The following is an 18,448-nucleotide window of genomic DNA, read 5'->3' on the forward strand; positions in this document are numbered from 1 at the left end:
TGGGTTCATTTTGGCAATGTACTTTATGAAAGCTGTATTTTGCCTGCAGCAAAACAAACTGTCAGCTGGTACAAAGAAATAATTATTTTTCATATTAAAATGTGGCTATACAACAGTTCACTGTATCCATCAAACAGCTACCTTCTTCAGGCTGGAATCAGAACTGCTTTTAGAGAGTATCCAGCTTGCTACTGAAATGATTTAAATAGGTTGAGTGTAACACTGTAAATATGATCAAGGCAAAAAGCCAGTCAATAAAACTGTCAGTTTTACCCTAATAAAGCAGGAAGGCCTTTGCTATTTCTCTGTAGCAGCCAGTTTATTGTCCAGCTGTATGCAACGACTTCAGGACATCTGGCCACTTAACCAATGAGTATGAAGTCCAGAATGCCAAAGGAGCCATAAGCGAAATAATCAGTGGTCTAATTCTCTTTTGTACTGAAGACCCTGCACACAGCTCTGACATCAACAGACTGCCTGGTTTTGGTGTAAAATGCATGAGATTTTAACATTTCTGGGAGCTGTCAGAACGTGACAAAGAGTCTTGATGGAAAGACAATCACATTTGAAGAACCGCGTATTTTCTAGACTAGGTCATACTGCTTATATGGTGGGGCATAAGTCTGGGAAAGGCGGGAGTGCATTTATCTCAGCTAGGAGGTGGTAGGGCCTTGTCTTGCAGCTGAAACAAGTACCTGCCTTTGACAGTGCATCCCCACTTCTCCTTTCCATCAGTGGTCAAAGCTAAATTAATCTGACTGGAGGCCCTGATCTCAGTGCAGAGGCACTATGAACGTCCCTTCCCCTCTGCCAGCGGGGAGCAGTGCCCGCTGGCCAGCACCAACTCCCCGTGCCTGCCTTAAACCACAGTTGGACACATCGAGAGCATCAGTGGTCCCAGCTGGGGAGCACACCCAACAGTCTCAGCAGAGACAGGGTGGCTGTCAACTCTTCCGCTTTGTAACAAGGTTTACCTGGCTTACCTGTAACCTAATTCAGAGGCATAAAGGATGGGCTCAAGACTATGCCAAAACAGACAGTGCAGTCAATGCTCGGTACTGCCTGTGTGTAAGGCAATGACGTTACCCTACAAGCAGCTCCTGCCCAGACTGAAACATCCACCAAGTTACACAACTAACCCAACCAGCTCCTTCACCCTGCAAACCCTCCTGTAAGGCCTCAGGTAGTTCTGTGTACATAGAATTCCCCTTGCTTTAGCAAATCATCAAACTCTCACTTTCATTGCTACAGATTAGGGCTTAAAAATAGACTTGACATCTGGATTTTCTGGTCTATACAAGAGTTAAAGTTCAATATATTGATATGAGCTGTAAGGCTTATTTCCTTCAGGGTGCAATCAAAGCATGTGGATTTCTACAGCTGCAAGTGCACAGCTTTGGTACGACTGCAGGTACAGAAGCTGCTGTGGTAGCTCACAGGCAGCTGATGATAGACTAGCCTATGAGACCATGTCAGTGGGCAATGCTGGCGTATCCATGTGTTTTCACTTCTGAAAGTGATCCCACATCCTCTGCTTTAACCAGCTTCCTCCAGGATAGTTCTGGAAAGCAATTATGCATCATGACGATACCTGCCCTCATCACTGTTTTCTCAGGACGCATTGCTCCTCCCTGTCTGATAAGTCTAACACAGGGATCTGTGTTATCTCACAAAAAGGGCAGCGATGGATTTGGAAAGCCAAGAGGCTTAAGTGATCTTCTTCCTACACCTGTGCACCCAGAGGGTCAGTTACAAGGAGGCTGGGCTAACACAGACACTGAATTCGCTGGAGAACTGATGGGAAGTGGTTACCAGCTCATCTGTCTAATTATTGAAGTAAGTTGTCACACAGCCCCCAGGCTCCCTCAGACTATGGAGATTTCCAAGATACAGGAAGGAAGCATTAACCCGTTACACAGAAGAGGAAGATAAGAGAAGGACACAGCGAGTCAGGGGTAAAAACAGGAATAAATCCCAAATATCCCTCCTCTCCAAGTGAGTTCCCCCTCTACTGAAATACAGAGCCGTCCGCTGTCACCTACCATTTTGTTTGTGCTTGTTCAGTCATGGAGAAATCTGTCTGATGAAATGAAACATCTCCTCCCAGAAATGAGGTAGCTGCTAAGTGAGAGTACTGTCTTCACACAGTCGTCAAGGCAAATGCCTTAGGACTGAGCTGTTCGACCTGCAATGGAAAACAATTTTGCTTTTTTTCTTCCTACTGGGCATAAGTCTTCCCTGTCTCTCTGTTGTGCTAGTGAAAGCAAATTTCACTGGAAACTGAATCCATTTACAAATAGTTTGACAGTTTGAGACAGTTGCTCAGGAAAAAATGATTAAATGTATGCAGATAAAAAATAGTGTCATGTGAAGAGCTGCTGCACAGACCCACAGCCTGCATGGACTTCATTTTATTTATGCTTTTTAAAGGTTATGTGGGTGTCCCTGTAAAACAGAAACAAAGTGAACATTATTCCTGTTGGTGATAAATTAAAGAAAAACCTCAGATGATTAATCCTTCAAAATGTGCAGTCTTGACTTCCCCCCCCACACACACACACACTTTTTGGCAGGAAGATACACATGCAAAATTGTACCAACACTGCTCTTGTATACACTCACATGTCTCATTCTACAGATCTCGTCGGCAACTCCTTTTCAGGCTGTCTCAGTTTCTGACTGGAACGGGTCATTATGTGTGCACTTCAATCCATCACTTTTGAAGTACCCTGCAAAGAGATTGCCATTAGAAGCCAGTGCAGCAAAACCAACTATCTTCCATCTAAAATACAACTTGCATTTTTGCATCACATTTTATTTTTTTCTATTCCTAACATTATATTACCTATCTATGTAGTTACTTTCCTGTAGGGGCAGAGATCATGCTGTACCTGCTTTTTCTGCACCAATTACTGTTATTTTAAGACCGTGTAGAAATGTCTGCAAATAAACATTAGCTGAAAGTTCCTGATGCTTTCCCCTGACACTGTCATTGGAACATTATGACCATAAACCCCTCCTGCCTATAGCAGTTATAATTGATTTTGTTTCAAATTCAGGACACCTGAGCAGTGAAACACTCAAAGTGTTTCTAATACCAGGATCAGTCTATAAGCAAAGGGCAACAAATTTCAGATGCAGCTGTTGCACTGAGCGACATGAACTGCTTCTCCATAAACGCCAGCACTTAATGTAACCTCTCTTGCCCAGGCTCTATATAGAGTAATCACAATCTGCACTAAGCTGTGATACTTACTGCATATACACAGACACATTTTCTCACCTTTACAGAACTCGAGATACATGTTTTGACACCCAAATTCACATACTCAATCCAACACTAGAAAACAAAACATCAGTGGGGGAAAAATAACTCAGTGTGCATTGCTCTCTGAGAGTTCAAATTATCTTTTCATACGGTAAGACTGTAATACATAGGTAAAAACATGCTAGTTCAACTGGATCACCACTTAAACAGAAAATGGAAGTGCAGGGTGCTCAGACAACAACAATGAAGCAGCCTCGTCCAGTCAGAGCCACGTTGCATGTGAGCTACCCCCAGCATGACATGATCCGTGAACGGGAGAGCAAGCTCTGTGCGTTTGCTGACTCCTGCCCAGCCCCAGCGAGAGCTGGGCAGATAATATCCCAGGGCCTTGCAGTGCTGAACCAGCTCCTGGTCTTCAGGCAATCAGCACTGTAGGATGGACGCCTTTACTCTTAAACACAAGAAGCCACACAGAACCCAGCATGAGGTCATAAAGAATTTAGGAGTGAAGGGGATATGCTCACCCAAAGGCAAACCTCGCAAGGATAACATTGCTGTTTGGAATAGTGCTGAGAGTTTTTAAACCACCCCATGGCAAAAAAGCTGATAATAAAAGTAATCTATAAATGCTCTATTCAAATGTACAAGATGTCTCTTATTGCTTGTTGCTCTCTGAGCACTTCTCTTGTCAAATTCTACTTTGCGACTGATGAAAAAAAAATCTACAGTGTTTCATAATGACAGGGCACAGCTACTTTAAGGCTGCTGATGAATAAGGAGGCCTTGAACACAGCTATGACAGTGCAACATTTGTTGTTTGCCATATCAGAAAAGAAATGCCAAACCACTTCATTCAGGGTCTTCTATTCATCAGTCCCTTTAAAAAAAAAACAGGAGCAAAAGACTGGGACTAGAAATAACACCGTGTGGAACAACGTTCTTAACACCAGTGCCAGCTTACTGGGGGGCTGCTGCTTGTGAACTGGTACACCAGCTTACAGCCATGCACAGCTCAGGGAACAGGGACTATTTAGCCCATATTTTCTTTTACCTTGAAATTTTGGTGAGCAACAGCTGAGCTCATATTTAAGAAACCTGTTCATAGGGTTGGCCATCAACAGCTGGATTATCTCTTTGTATTGTTTGTCTTTTGAAATGTTCTTTGTGGTATTTTATAACACAATCCATTTTGCATTTGCTGCCCCCTGATTAAAAAGCTTTTTCAGATCAGGGTCAAAAGACAAAAAATACCTACATATTCACACAGGACAATAAGAAAATTTGTCACATCACAGCAAGGAGAACAAAGGGAACAACAACTACCTGCTTATCTGGGATGCTGCCACCACACCAGCAGTTATGGGAGTCTGCCTGGAGTGTGGACGGGGCTCAGGAGCGCTTGGAGTGGTTAGCCTGTGAACCGCAAACCAGAGTTCACCATCTGGCCCCTGAAGGGGAAAATACTGCGACTTCTAACCTTACAGCAACAGTTTCAAATTAATTTTATGAAGAAAGCTTTCTGAGCCATAGAAAATTTTTTTATATCACTTTGTTTAGAAATACTAAGCAGGTGCATTTACCACAAAATTTCTTCATATTAAAATGTATTCTAACTTTATGAAGAAGCTTATACTCCTGCTAATTAAGATGAATAGTTTCAGGAGATTCTGAGAAAAATAACACCTATACTCATAAAACTTGATGACAACATCTGATGTGTTAGAGAGAAAAGTGATTACTCTAATGCACTATAATGCTTGATACATAGTCTCACAGCTCTCCCCTGCTGTGTTCTGTATAACCTATGAAGTCCACAAAGCACAGATAAAAAAACAAATCAAAGGTAGGACTCACATGATTCATATTTCAATAAAGAGGAATTAAAATAGATAATGGCTCCCAGACAAAGGGGAAAAAAAGCATTTCTTGTAGTATTTCAGCCCTGACCTCATTAGAACTTTGTGATACTGCAGATCCATCCTCTCTCTAATTAGTCCATACATTAACTGTTAAGACTCACCTGACTTCAGTTTATGATTTACATCTACAACATAAAAACTCGGTACTGTTACATGGCAGTGGGCTATAGAAAAGTTGCATTCTTAAATTACATACTTCAGGAGCAAAAAGTATTCTAGGGAATTTGCAAATGCCTTTGTGCAGCATTGCCAGTCCCCTGCAGGCTGCTGCTGGGATGTGGTAGGTCCTGCCAGTGGAGCAGGATTTTCCACATCTCTCACCTCCTTTCACTGTCCCTCATTATTAAGAGTTTTGAAAACACTCCTACCATCTCCCCCTTCTGCCCACTCTGCAGGAGGCTTTATACTACCTCTCCTTTTTTTCCTCATCTTCTTTTTCCTTTCCTTTTTTAAACAAAGGCCTTGCTGTTACTAGTTCCAATTTTAATCAGAAGAGTTTTCATGAATGGTGCTTCTCATCCATCTCAGACACATTGTGTTTTTTGGTTCCACTCTGCAGCTGTGCTCGCCCCGGCACAGTGTCTTCTCAGCTTTGTAATGATGAACAGCCACGGGTGAAGGAGCAATTAAATATACCTGGATTGTCACATTATCTTGATAGATATTAGCTACAAATATACTCAGGCTTCTGGAAAAAGAATATATGCAAGGGACACATCACAACATGGGACCACAGTTGGGGTGGTGACATTCGTTATGAGACCCAGAGAAGCAAGGTGAATTGTTGATTCTTTTAAATCTCATTGACTTCATTTGCATGGCCTCCTTAATCCATGGGTCTCTTTCCTGCTTTGGGACACCCTTCTTTGGATTTTGTGCACAGCTATTCCAGAACAAATGACTCCAGGCACCCAGAGACAACTCTGTGTGGTAACCAAAGTGCCACTCAGGGAAGGCTGAAGATCTCTGTGGTCTTTGGCTTACTCAGACGCTGCAATGGAGTTCTTGCTAAGGTGGAAAGGCAGAACTCAACAGCACAGTTACAAAAAGCATCAATCACTCCCATGTATTCTGAAGTATGAATCACATCCATGGCAAAATGAAGTATTTTAGGTGTTTAAACCAACCGTTAATAGAAGAGCAAGAACTCGGACAGCAAAGGGGCTCAGCCCGAGGAATTTTCTAAGTGCACTTGGCAAGCTTCCAAACCCACAAAGCCCTGTTCTGGTAATACACCAGATGGGCAGGCGAGCATACGTACAGGATTTTTTAAAAGCACGTAACACACATACACACAAATAAAGCCAGTTTCTATTGTCCTAAACATTGCATAGTTATTCACATCAGGGCAAAGCAGACAGAAAAGGATCAGAACAATGACATGTTAGTACTGTTACACTCCTCATGTCAGTGTAAATACCTTCACAAAATGCAGAAGAAAATCCTCCCCATAAACACTTTTTTTTTTAAATCTATTGAACTGTGGGAGAAAAGAGAAAAATAAACTTGTTGGCAAATAACGTATTTGAAAAACATGCCATTCCTGTATAAACTGTCTGATGAATGTTTGAGAATCTCTACCTTTTACTAGACATCTGCATTCGCAGCAAGCCTGAATGGTTGTCCTTAACCTCCTCCTCATCTGATGAAACAGCAGTGACCTCATTGAAAATTTCTTTCCCTGCACTATTTTCATCTGCATCCTCCTAAACTCATCTCTCTCAATTGCAAAGAAACAAAGAAACTGAAGAACTGCTTAAACGAACAGGTGAAAAGCAGAATGTGACCACTTTACCAATGCAACACACTAACAGGAATCACATCATGTAGTCCTTTGTTTCTGTGAACATATGGATTTGCTTTGGTGACAGCAGCAGCGCATTGCCAAAGCTGCAATGGCACCGACAGCCTTGTGTGGGGCACAAAAGCACAAACACTTTTTCTATGAGACCTTGACAGTACTGCCCAGGAGCCCACAGCTTTGAGTACCATGAAAAACAGCTTGCTGCTTTTCTGTACAACAAAAATATTCATGGCTACCAGCTGCTGATAAGCACTTGCCAAAGACATCAGCTTTGCTATTTAGGTGAGAAATAAGGGATGATTTCCCTGAAAAGATATCTCTTTTCCAGATACAAAGAGGGCAATACACTTTTCTCTCACTCTTAGATGAATTATTTTGTACAGAAAAAAAAAAATCCCTCATTGCTCACATGAATCATGTTGTCAAGAATCACTGAGAAAAGGAAACCAACACTTTAAAAAAATATATATATTTCTGATACTTGGGATATGTAGGTGGTTGGTACAAAGATCCACTCACGAAACTAAATAACAGATGACCAAATCAACTAGGAGGATACAATGGCATGCTGGTGTGCTCATATCTAACTACTTGAAAAGCAAATCTTAACTTTTTACAAGATATTCTACCTTGTGCATTCTTGCTGAGAAAAACAGACACTTGCCAGCATCTATCTGTAAAGGTAACCCTCCACGCATCTGTGACTACAAGACATGCTGCAGGAGGGAAGCAGCAAGCTCTGCTGATGGGGTAGAGAGAAGAGCTATTGCCTCCATAGCCCAGACCTCCATGTGCAAATCTATTTCTGGTTCAGAATCCTTTACCCTGCAGATAACCAAGAACAAAGCAGCAAATGAGAAAGAACTTATGTGTAGCAACAAACAAGAATAGACAAGGACTCTGTCCTCAAAGTTCAAGTCAGAATCTAACTCTGCCCAAAGTTCAGCAATATTCAGCCCTAGGGTTTTCTTCAAGGCCAAATCTGGGAAAGAGAAAGAATGAAAGATCTCATTATATTTGTCCATTGCATGGAAAAATCTCTTCAACACGCCATGAGAAATGCTTTATATTTTAGAAATCTATCAACCAGATCTAGTGCACATTGAAGTTAACAGAAAGCCTCCCACAGGCTTTACTGGGCTTTGGTTTAGGTTATGTGTTTTAATCCTTTTTTTCCTGCAACAGAGAAGCACAGTAAATTATAGAGGTTCTCCTTGCTCTGTTCCCCTCCAGGCTGCAGGCAGCATGCACAGAAGCATCTCTCCATCTTCTTCCATGTTCATCTTTGATGGGGGGTCCATTAAACTCTCCCGGTTGTTACTGCTCAGAAGGATTTAATGACTGGTGTTCAACCCTGATAGCACTTAAAAATAGCATTTACGTAAGGAATTTATGCTAAAATGGTTTTATGGCTTGTATGAGAATGTAGGAGCAATAATAATAATAAACCAGACAGCAATGCCTTTTTTAATTCAAACTCTAAGGCAGGCAGATGTCACTACTCATAATAGTCCAGACAAGTGAAAACATAATCTTGAATCATAATGTCTTATCATTTTCACAATTAAAATTCAGAAAAAAATGCCATTTTCCTGTGCTTATCATAATAGAGATGATAGAAACGTGTTGTTTAAATTTTTTTTGTAAGTTTTAGTGAATACCAGAAAAAAAAAATCAATACCAGCAGTGTTCTGCGATCAAACCCCAACCTTTCCAAACTTCTGTGTAGTGCCCTGGGGGCCAAGACTCCTGAATGTATGTAATCAAGCATTTTAAAAGGCCAAAGACCAAAACTTTGATGATTAAATACCCCACTTAGCCCTGGGAGAAGCATTCAACATATGCTTCTTCTGTGGCATTATAGATTAATTTTATTTCATCACATCCATAGCATGTTTTATTACTTCTAAGCAGCATCCCCTAATGTATACAATTGCCAGACAGAGACTCTGAAAATGAGAACTGATATTTGGTGGAAAGAGACATCAGAAAGACCATTTACTGTTTTAAAGCGCAGTAGATGGATGACCAATGAAATCATCCATTCCAAGGCAATTTTCTTCCTTTACTACTGAAAGGTTTCATTGCCTTGGATAAGGCACTCAATTAAAAAAAAGTGCAGGCAGTTCTTCATGATGATGCATTAAACAGGGTTTGGGGTTTTTGTAGGGTTTTGTTTTTTTTTTTTTTTTTTAAACACATTTGGTCATTACCAGGTTTCTAAACCAGAGAAAACCAAAGCTTCTCTGAGCCACATTTTCAGGGAGGAAGCAGAGACAGTTCCTTTGTTTTCTTGCTGTCAAAAAGTTTAGTATGATAAAAATATAAAAACAAGCTTCAAGTAGTCCTATAAAACACGTCCACTCTCATCAGCATTAGAAACATTGCTCAGCTCAAATATATTTGAGTCCTTATGCAACTCTCTCCAGTCAGGCTCTCAGTGATCTCTTCTCAGCATCTTGGGACATACTACTAGCTCTGTTCCATGTTTTGACCATTTTCAAAACCCTCTTGCCAACCCTCCCTTGCTTTAAATTAATCTCTACCCAACTGCTCAACCAAATGCTGCCTTCTCTCTCCTGCTCCACCTCATCTGCCACTGTACCCACCTTTTTCTGCCTGCTTGGGGCTGTTGCCACAGCTGTTCATACAGCCAAGAAGAAGAGCCACTGAATTTTGCAAGAGAAGAGCAAGTGCAGCCCCTTGCTTTGTTGAGACCCTCTGCATTATTTGCTTCAGAGACAGCCACCTTCACTCTCGGATTTCTAAATGGGAGAGGGGAATTAGGCAAGCAGGCAGGCAGATGCCTGTGTAAAAAAAGCCCTCTTATAAATAAATCTTCCAGATTCTAGTTTACAAACTAGATTAATAATGCAACTACTGGATAGAATTTAGAGAAATTTTGAACAATGCTTTACAGAAATAAGGTAATTAACCCTGTAGCATATGAAGACACTGTCTCAGTATTAATGCACCTCTCTCACCCTGGTAACAGGAATAAGTATATCTATTTTTTTTCTTTTTGAACATATCAGGTTCTCATAAACATAGACTATCATGCTATCTATTTAGTGGCATGGTTTATGTCCTTCAAACATCTGAGCATCTGCTAGGTACTTGAGGATTTATTCACAGGCTGCCACAATGAGGCAGTAGTAAGTTGTGGTGAATGCAGTATTTACAGCAGAAATGATGCTGAAGTGCTAATTAGTGCTAATTTGACTTGGCCGATTTTGGACCTCTGACAATCACAGCTCTTCAAAAGCAAGCAGGACTGGCATATGCTCATCTAAGGAAAATTTTCACCTCTCTGTTTCCCCATGTATCCCCATGATATTTCTAAGGCAAAACACTAAGAAATTCAAAATATCTGTGTTTTCCTAAAGTAGTAGCCCAGGCCAGCTGCTACTGCAGATTGATTTCTAGAAGAAAACATTATACGGATTTGGCTTAATGGGGACTGTCAAAAAGATTAGAGCAAAGCTAGGAAAAAAACATGTCACTGAGTATAGGTCTGTGTGTTGAGTTACATACTTATTTGGAAGTTAATAAAAAAAACAAAACTTTTTTTTCCCTTGAGATAAGCAAAAGCTGTTTCCCAAAGAGAGGGTCAGGAACAGGAGAAGCCAATTTCTCTGCTTTCATCCTCTGCCTTTGGGCCCTGATAACTGTACTTGCCTTTCCCCCATTTTCACTAGATGAATCAGGCTAGTGAAGAAAAACAGCTTAGAGATTCAATAGATTCATCCTTTGAGAAACATGATGCAGTAAACTTTCTTGATCAGGAATATTTTTCTACTAAGATGAGCTCCATAATTAGGTTCCTTAAAAAAAAAAAAAAAAAAAAAAAAAAAGAGGACTTTGAAGCTACATTCTGCCTCCAAATACTTGTCATTTGACTCAGAAGGCAATAAGTGAAAAATTCTGAACAAATAAATCAAAAAAGCTGAGATGCTTTTCCGGATGGTAAAGCTTTCGTTTGCTAACAAAAGGCTTGATTCCCACTGCTTTTAATATCTGCAGAATGACAGGCCAACAAAAGCACTACTCAGTGATCGACAGTGTAGCAGAATGAGGCCAATGGAGTCATCCCTCAAAAGAAGAGAGTAACTACTCCAGTGATCTCTCAGGTGGATGAAATGCTGGGCAAAGGACCACTGGACATTTTCTACAAATTACACTTAAATAATAATTTAAAAATACAGTTAAATAATAATTTTAGAGACCCACTTATATACTTTAAATACCTAAATAATAAAAAATACTTAAATAATCCTGTTTCATGTTTGATCAATTGCATTTGTGCTTTATGTCTCCATCGTAACAAAAGGAATAGGCAAAATATTAGATAGATAACTTCTGATAACTGCTCATCTGATCAAACTATTGGTACTAAAAATGAGTGGCTCCAGCATCTTCATGGTGGGGTGGGAGGTGGCGGGGGTGGGAAATAAATAATTAAATAAAAAATTAAAATCACAGGATGGTGCACTGCAACCTCTAATACATTAAAAATGGGGAAATATTTTTGTTGATTAAAAACCTACAGATCCTACAGTTGAGAAGCAGCAATAAACATACACTGAATTACAGCAGAAATAATTTAAAAGACTATGGAACAGCATTAGGAATGATGTAAAGAACTTGTCCCATTTTTTTCTGCTAAACCTACCAGAAAATTAAAAAAAAAACAAACAAACCCAAAAGCAGAAATTGTGGTGTTGTGAATAATTCCTAAGAGACCATTCTATCATGTGTCAGGTCATGTTCAAACTCACCTGTGGCTTTTACATTTAAATATTTCTCACATGAAGTTGAAGCCTGCACTCGCAGGAAAACAAAGCACCGATCACCCCTTTTCAAATCACAGCAGAGATCATCCAAGGGCAAGCACAGCTCAAGTTTACTTTGCGTTAGACTTGGCACCATACCTGGTCGTGCGGCTAACGCTTCTGAGCACTGCAGTTACTGCCACCTAAGGGAATCCAGGACAAAGGGGACTGCAGAGGAGGGGAACACACAGGGCAGAACACAACATTCTTTTTTCCCCTTGATTGTTAAAAATATTACTTATGCAATAGATCAGGAACTGGCCAAAGACCAGCTGATAAAATACCTCAGAAAATGCCAATTGTGAAAATAAACATAGCAGCATGCATTTAATTGAATTTCAGGTTTTATCCTCTCCCTTCTTCCTATATTAATGCTTATTCTTCTCCCTTATTCTAATGAGAACTGTAAAAACATCAATAAAGGAGGAATCTTTTTTATATATACACACGCACACACTGGTGATAATGTCCTGCAAATACAATGATGTTCTAAGTTTTTGTTGTCATGGCTTTTTACATTATCCTTTACTCAGAAAATCAATCCCTCCTAATGCCACACAAGATAAAGACACGCAGGCGGGAAACCCCGCTTTGCAGAGGATAATGCACTTCAGTCATTCTTCGTTCTTGTTTAGTTCTATTCCAGCTTTCTGTAGTCTTGTACCATCTATTTCCATAGGCATAATTATACCTATACCTATAAGCTTATACATAAGATTATCCTTTCTCTCTGGTTTCTGAAGGATGAAATCACATTTTAATGACTCCAAAATCAATCCAGTCTCCTCAAAAAGCAGACAAATATCGCAATAGCAGAAAGTCTTAGAAGAAAAATTTGGTTTGCTACTTGTCTTTCAGTGACCACGGAAGACTGCTAAATTACTTTCCTTAATATATTTGATGGCAAACAAATTTTTGAAGCTCTGACTTTAAGTTTGCAGATGTGAGGATTCAGTTGCAGCAAACATGACTGTTACCACAGGCATCTAAGAGCAGCAGGAAAGGTAATGTACTTGAGAAAACTTTCACAAAACAACACCCTGTCATCATCTACTTTTAATGTTCCTAGTAACATATTGGCTTTAGAGTTGTCCTGTGCAAAGTAACATTGCTGGGACTTCTGTAAGTCCCCACTTTAAACTGGAAGAAAGAAAAGGTGTTTTTCACTTGCAAAATTCCTGTTGTGACTTAGTAACACGCGAGCTCTTCATCCCTCTCAGCAGCAGGGGGCTCCTGGAAGTGAGAAATCTAGAGTTCACTGACTTCTCAGGAAAAACATTTTAAACGTGCTCTCTGCACAAGGACTGTAAAGGTGTTTGTCTCTGCACTGCAAGAGAGGCACTCTGAAATCAGGGCTGGACTCTGAGCACTGGCCCAGAGTTTCTCTTCATCAACAAAAATCACTCACTCTGCACTACTGAGATGAGCAAAGCCCTTCTGTGCACGCCTGAACTAATTCTCTTCCATCTTTAAATTGGACAGTTCAGAGAAATGCCATTTTCAACTAGGACTAAAACCTTCTTCAAATAAAGATCCTACATTTACAATATAAGACAAATTTACTGTGGAGCTGCTTGTGCCAACACATTCTCAATCCCCTTTCTGCTTTTCACTAGTATCTTCTCCCCACCAGTGCTACGCATTTAGCAGGTAGCATCTATTTCTAACACTGCTGATGGAAACAGCACAGCTGCTGCATGAGTGTGCAATCCACACATATGCTGACAAGATTGCATGCAGTGTGAGTTAGACTATTAGCTGTCAAAGATGATTAAGAACTGTGGGCAGCTTAATTCAGGCAAGTCAAATACTGCTCTAAAAATGCCTCAACTGAAAACGAAGCTTTAGGATAGGCTGGTAAGTGGACACCATTCACAAAGAAAAACTGTTGGAATTTTTTGATATTTTGTTAAAGGAATTTTAAAAGAGGCAATAAGGACAATTGACCACGAAGACTTTTTTTTTTTTAAAAACAGAAGCAACCCAGACAACTCTCAGATCCAGAGTGCAGCAACCCATTTGCACACGTAACTAACAGTTTTCATGCACAATTGCCTTGTTATTCAAAGTATACTTACGATTGCGATGCATTTAGGGTGAAATTTAATGCTCTGGGGAATAGCCCGTGCATGGTCTAGGAGCTATTAAATACTAGTTTGCTGAGGTGTTAAGTGATACATTTCTTAATAGATGAATTCCACTAGAGTCAAGTATTACCCTTTGTTGATGCAGCTCCAGGTTGATCAGCCCTGGAAACTGGGTACTTGTAATACAGAATAAATGGCATTTCTAGAGAGAAAACCTTGGTGTTGTTTCAGACAGGAATGATTCTTTTATTTTTTAAAAAAAACCAACCCACTTTTAATTCCTTTTGTGTACAGGTGGGTTTTCCTCCAAAATATTGAATAAGCATGAGGATGCTTTTAGTCCCTATTGCTATAGTAAACCTATGGCTCAAATAATTCTCCATTGACCTGTTCAAAATGTGAGTTTTGCTTCCATAAGTATTAAAGAACTGGTTTTTAACAGGTCTGCAACAGAATTAACCAGAAAAAAAGCTTTCTAGGGCAAAACATACTCTCAAAATTTCCAATACTTGGCTCATGCATCAAGCAGGTTCCCCTAAAACAAGAGAGAGTTACTCCGTGCATTCCAGCACCAGTGTGCCCACAGCACAGGCTGGGAGGCAGACTTACTAACACTGGGGAAAAAAAAGGATCTTAACACAATAAAAATATTGTTAAATAATTTTAAGCTAAACATCTTGTGCTTGGATTTTTAAAGAGCTCAGAGTGTGCGTCAGATGGGGGATAATCCATAGCGATACAGTTAAAGTGCAGTTTCAGGATGACCTGCCTCCACATCTCTCTCCATTAAAGCAACTTTTCTTTTAAGCTGTCCCCTCTGCTTCTCATATGCTTTTGAAGAAAGAAAACTAAAAGTTCTTGACAGTGCTATTAAAGCAAATAACTTGTGCTTCCCACTGCCTTCTCCTCATGCCAGCAGCCTGACTCACCTCTGGATATATATGTACACACAGAGAGAAGTGGTTTTGGTGCTCTCTTCTTCTGAAAGTACCCGGAGCCACATCCCCACAGTATCTATTTGACCTTCATGCCTGACACACACCAGGTCTGTCCGTGGTCTGATGCAAAAGGAAGCAACACAGCTATGTTAGTGTAATCCTAAACCAGTCCTAATACAACCAGTTGAGAGAGCAGGGTATTAAGCTAGGCAAGCTGACCATGGCTACATGGTTTTTGCAAGCCTGGACAAATCATAGGCAGATTTTACTCAAGTGAGAGTGGGTTCAAGAGACCTTTTAGACTTACCTATACACAAGTAATGCATTTTGCCTTTACAATGTGGTAAGGAAGGGACTCCCCATTTTACAACTTGGAAGAAAAGTACAGTCAAATTCAAAGATTCACACAGGTGACATGGGAAACCTCTGGGAAAGCTCTCAGCCTTTTATCAGTCACTTCAGTTGACCACAGTGCCTCCCTGCTCTCCATGTATTTCCAGACTGCTCTTTAGTATTACAAGCAATACCATGTATTTCTTCAATAACTGCAGTGGAGACTAAACTGAACATTGTTGACAATTTCTCTTTTATTCTGTTACTGTCAGTCTGTATAGAGTTTCTTGCCTGGAAAAAGAAACCAGAAGAGACCAGTAAGATGAGGCCAGCACCCTTCCACTGCCTTCAGTCTCCTCCGAGGAGAGAGTCCTGACCGCTCTCTCCAGGGCCAAGGGAAACCCACACCATCTGCATCTCTTTTAGTGCTCACACACTATTCCATCACTCACTCTGAAACCAACTACAGCCTGTGGTATGGGGTGCTTGGCACTAGGTTACATGGGGAAAGAGCTAACTGCAAAACCTCACTCTCTTGCGTAGGATGTCAATTGTAGTAACACGTTACACCAGCTCCATTTTTTAGCTAAAAGCTTAATTTGTCCATAGCTTTGAAAAAAGGTCTGACTCACGAATATGCACGAGAATATCTTATTATGGTCAATTGATACTTATAAGATTACTTGCTTAAAGGAAAAAGAGTGGTAGATTTTGATGAGAGGTTGGAGATGTTCCTCCAAAACCAAGAAGGGCTTGCACCATGGGTGCAGACAGTATTGGTACTGGGTGGAAGGCTGTACTCAGGCATGAAATTTGATTCATTTCCCTGTTCCAAATTCTTGCTGAGCAGATGTCTCAAACACCATCTACTTCCTTCCTCCTTTCCTGGTTTGTCTATTTAGATTGCAGATCCATGAAGCAAGAATGTTTTATCCAACGGCAGTATATGCAATATACTTGCACAATACAAACCTTTTATCTAGAACCTGAAGACCCACCTCAGATATACAAAGATGTACAGGAGTGGAGGCTACAATGGAAGCTGCTCGGCACAAAGGCTGAAAGGATTACTGAATGGGCAAATAAAGAAATGTCAAGAGCTTTAAATATCATCAGTTAATGGAGTAAACTCCTCCCCCCAAAAAAGTAATGCATACAGGAATGTATAAAATATACCTCACATCATTAGAAGAGCTCTCATTCAGCTAACTGTCACAGTACTGTACATCCTTGTTAAGCTTAAGTGGATTTTTTTCCTATGAATTCAGAGAATTTTCTTTTAGCTCCATGTGTAATTCCTTAAGTAATTACACATGCAATAAATTAATGAAAATCAAAGAAACTGCCTGTGCTTAGAAAACCAGCTTAATTTGGCATGCTTTGCTGCACACTTCTAAACGCTCAAAATCTTTCAGGCCCTGCTTAAACCACATGCCTCCACACTGTGCAAGAAATCTTTATAAAAAAATAGTAAATTAAATTTGGCACTAAGTGAGGTGTGAAATTCTTAAGCTGTCTCCTAAAAAAGGAGACACTGGGGTCAGACAGGGGCTGCCATCCTGTTGCCTCTAAGCACACGTGTTTATTTAGAAAGGAAAACTCACCAACAATCATCAAGTTAGGTGGAAAATAAGTGTTGTTACAAATCTCTCCTGCTCTCTGCAAGAGTCACAGTATGTTTTTTAAACTGTTCTTTTGAAATCCACTCATTAAGTGGCTTGCACTGATTCAGCTGAGCTATTTCTGCTTGTTGTCTTCCTTGAAGCAGGCTGTTCTCCAAGGTGCCTCTGCTGACTTATGTTGCTTTGTGGATATCCCAGAGCCTGCTGTACCATTTACATTGCCCCCTCTGGAAACAGAAAGTGTCAAATTTTACAGACCACTCCATCCAGTTCCTTTCAGTAGCTGTCAGTGGACCCTCTGTAACTGGGCAGCAGTTGTGTCCTAACCGGGATAGGTACTGAGGGGACCTCAGCTCTGCAATGCCTTCCCTCCCTACAGCCTGCATCTGCTGATCAAAAGAGCAAGTGGTAAGAGTCCTGGGCGCTCGCTTGCTCAGTTCTCCACACTGGGAGGGCGTCTCACAGGTGTTCAGTATGACAGTGATGCCAATTCTTCGAAACAAAAACAAAACACAAAAAACCCCAAACAGAACAAACACCCACCCACCCCCACCCCCCCAAAACAAAAGCACACAGAAGGAAGAGTCTAATTTATAATATGATAGCACACTCTTTCTTGCAATTATAAATGTGCAGAGCCTGTTTTTGCCTAAAATCAAATACATTTAAAGAGTAGTATAAAAATTGAAATAATTAAGGCTTATCTGTTATCAAATCTAACAAAATAGTTGAAATCCTGAACTTTGAAACACATTAGAAACACACATTTAGACTGGAGACATGAAGTAGCTCAGAAGTTTTGAAGCTCTACCACTTTCAGGACAGAACTTTTTCAGAGAGCTCCGAACTGCATCAATTAACATTTCAAATCCACGTGAGTCTCCCTGGAGTACATGGAATCAGCTCTCCGTCTGTACAGTGTTTTCTACTTACAGGAATTAAGGATATGAGGACCAGACGCTGCATTGGCATGTCCACTTCATTTCAGAAGGAGTCTGACAGTGCTGTATCACTTAAATAATGAAGCACACATCTGGCAGGAGATTGCTGAGGTTGGCTAAGTTTGTACAAGGTCAATTCATCCTCTAAGCTTCTGTATGCGGAAAATTAAGCAAGAAGTTTACATGGCAACAAGCAGAACCAACTGATCGATCTCAGGGTTTGTTTTCCAAGTAGCATGCCTTTCTTTTTAAATCAGTTTTTATTGTATAAAAATAGGAGGGAACACTACTGTATTGCTCCGAGATGTATTTTCTGAAACTTTTCATTAGTTAACGCATACCTATTCTACAATATGATCCTTTTTCTTTTGTAAGGAAGGTAGAAAAACTACAGTGCACCACACATGGCAAAGGGAAAAGTACACATATCTCTTCACAGAAGATCTACCCCACTACCATGCTTTGCAAGTTATGGGCTTGTCTTAACAAAGGGTGGATAAACCTTGAAGCAAGCGGAAATCGTACAGGATCAGGCTTTGGAAAATTCAGTTAGTTAGTGCTTTCACTAATTTTCACAGAAGGACAATACCTGCTTAATATGAAATGTGGTATCCAGTATCTTTACACATAGTTATCATCTTGCTGTACAGAAAATGCATCAGTTCTGATATAAAGTTTCACCTATAAATTCTTCCTGTGTTAAA

Source organism: Aptenodytes patagonicus, chromosome 11, assembly GCF_965638725.1.
Source record: "Aptenodytes patagonicus chromosome 11, bAptPat1.pri.cur, whole genome shotgun sequence".
NCBI classification, from domain to species: domain Eukaryota; kingdom Metazoa; phylum Chordata; class Aves; order Sphenisciformes; family Spheniscidae; genus Aptenodytes; species Aptenodytes patagonicus.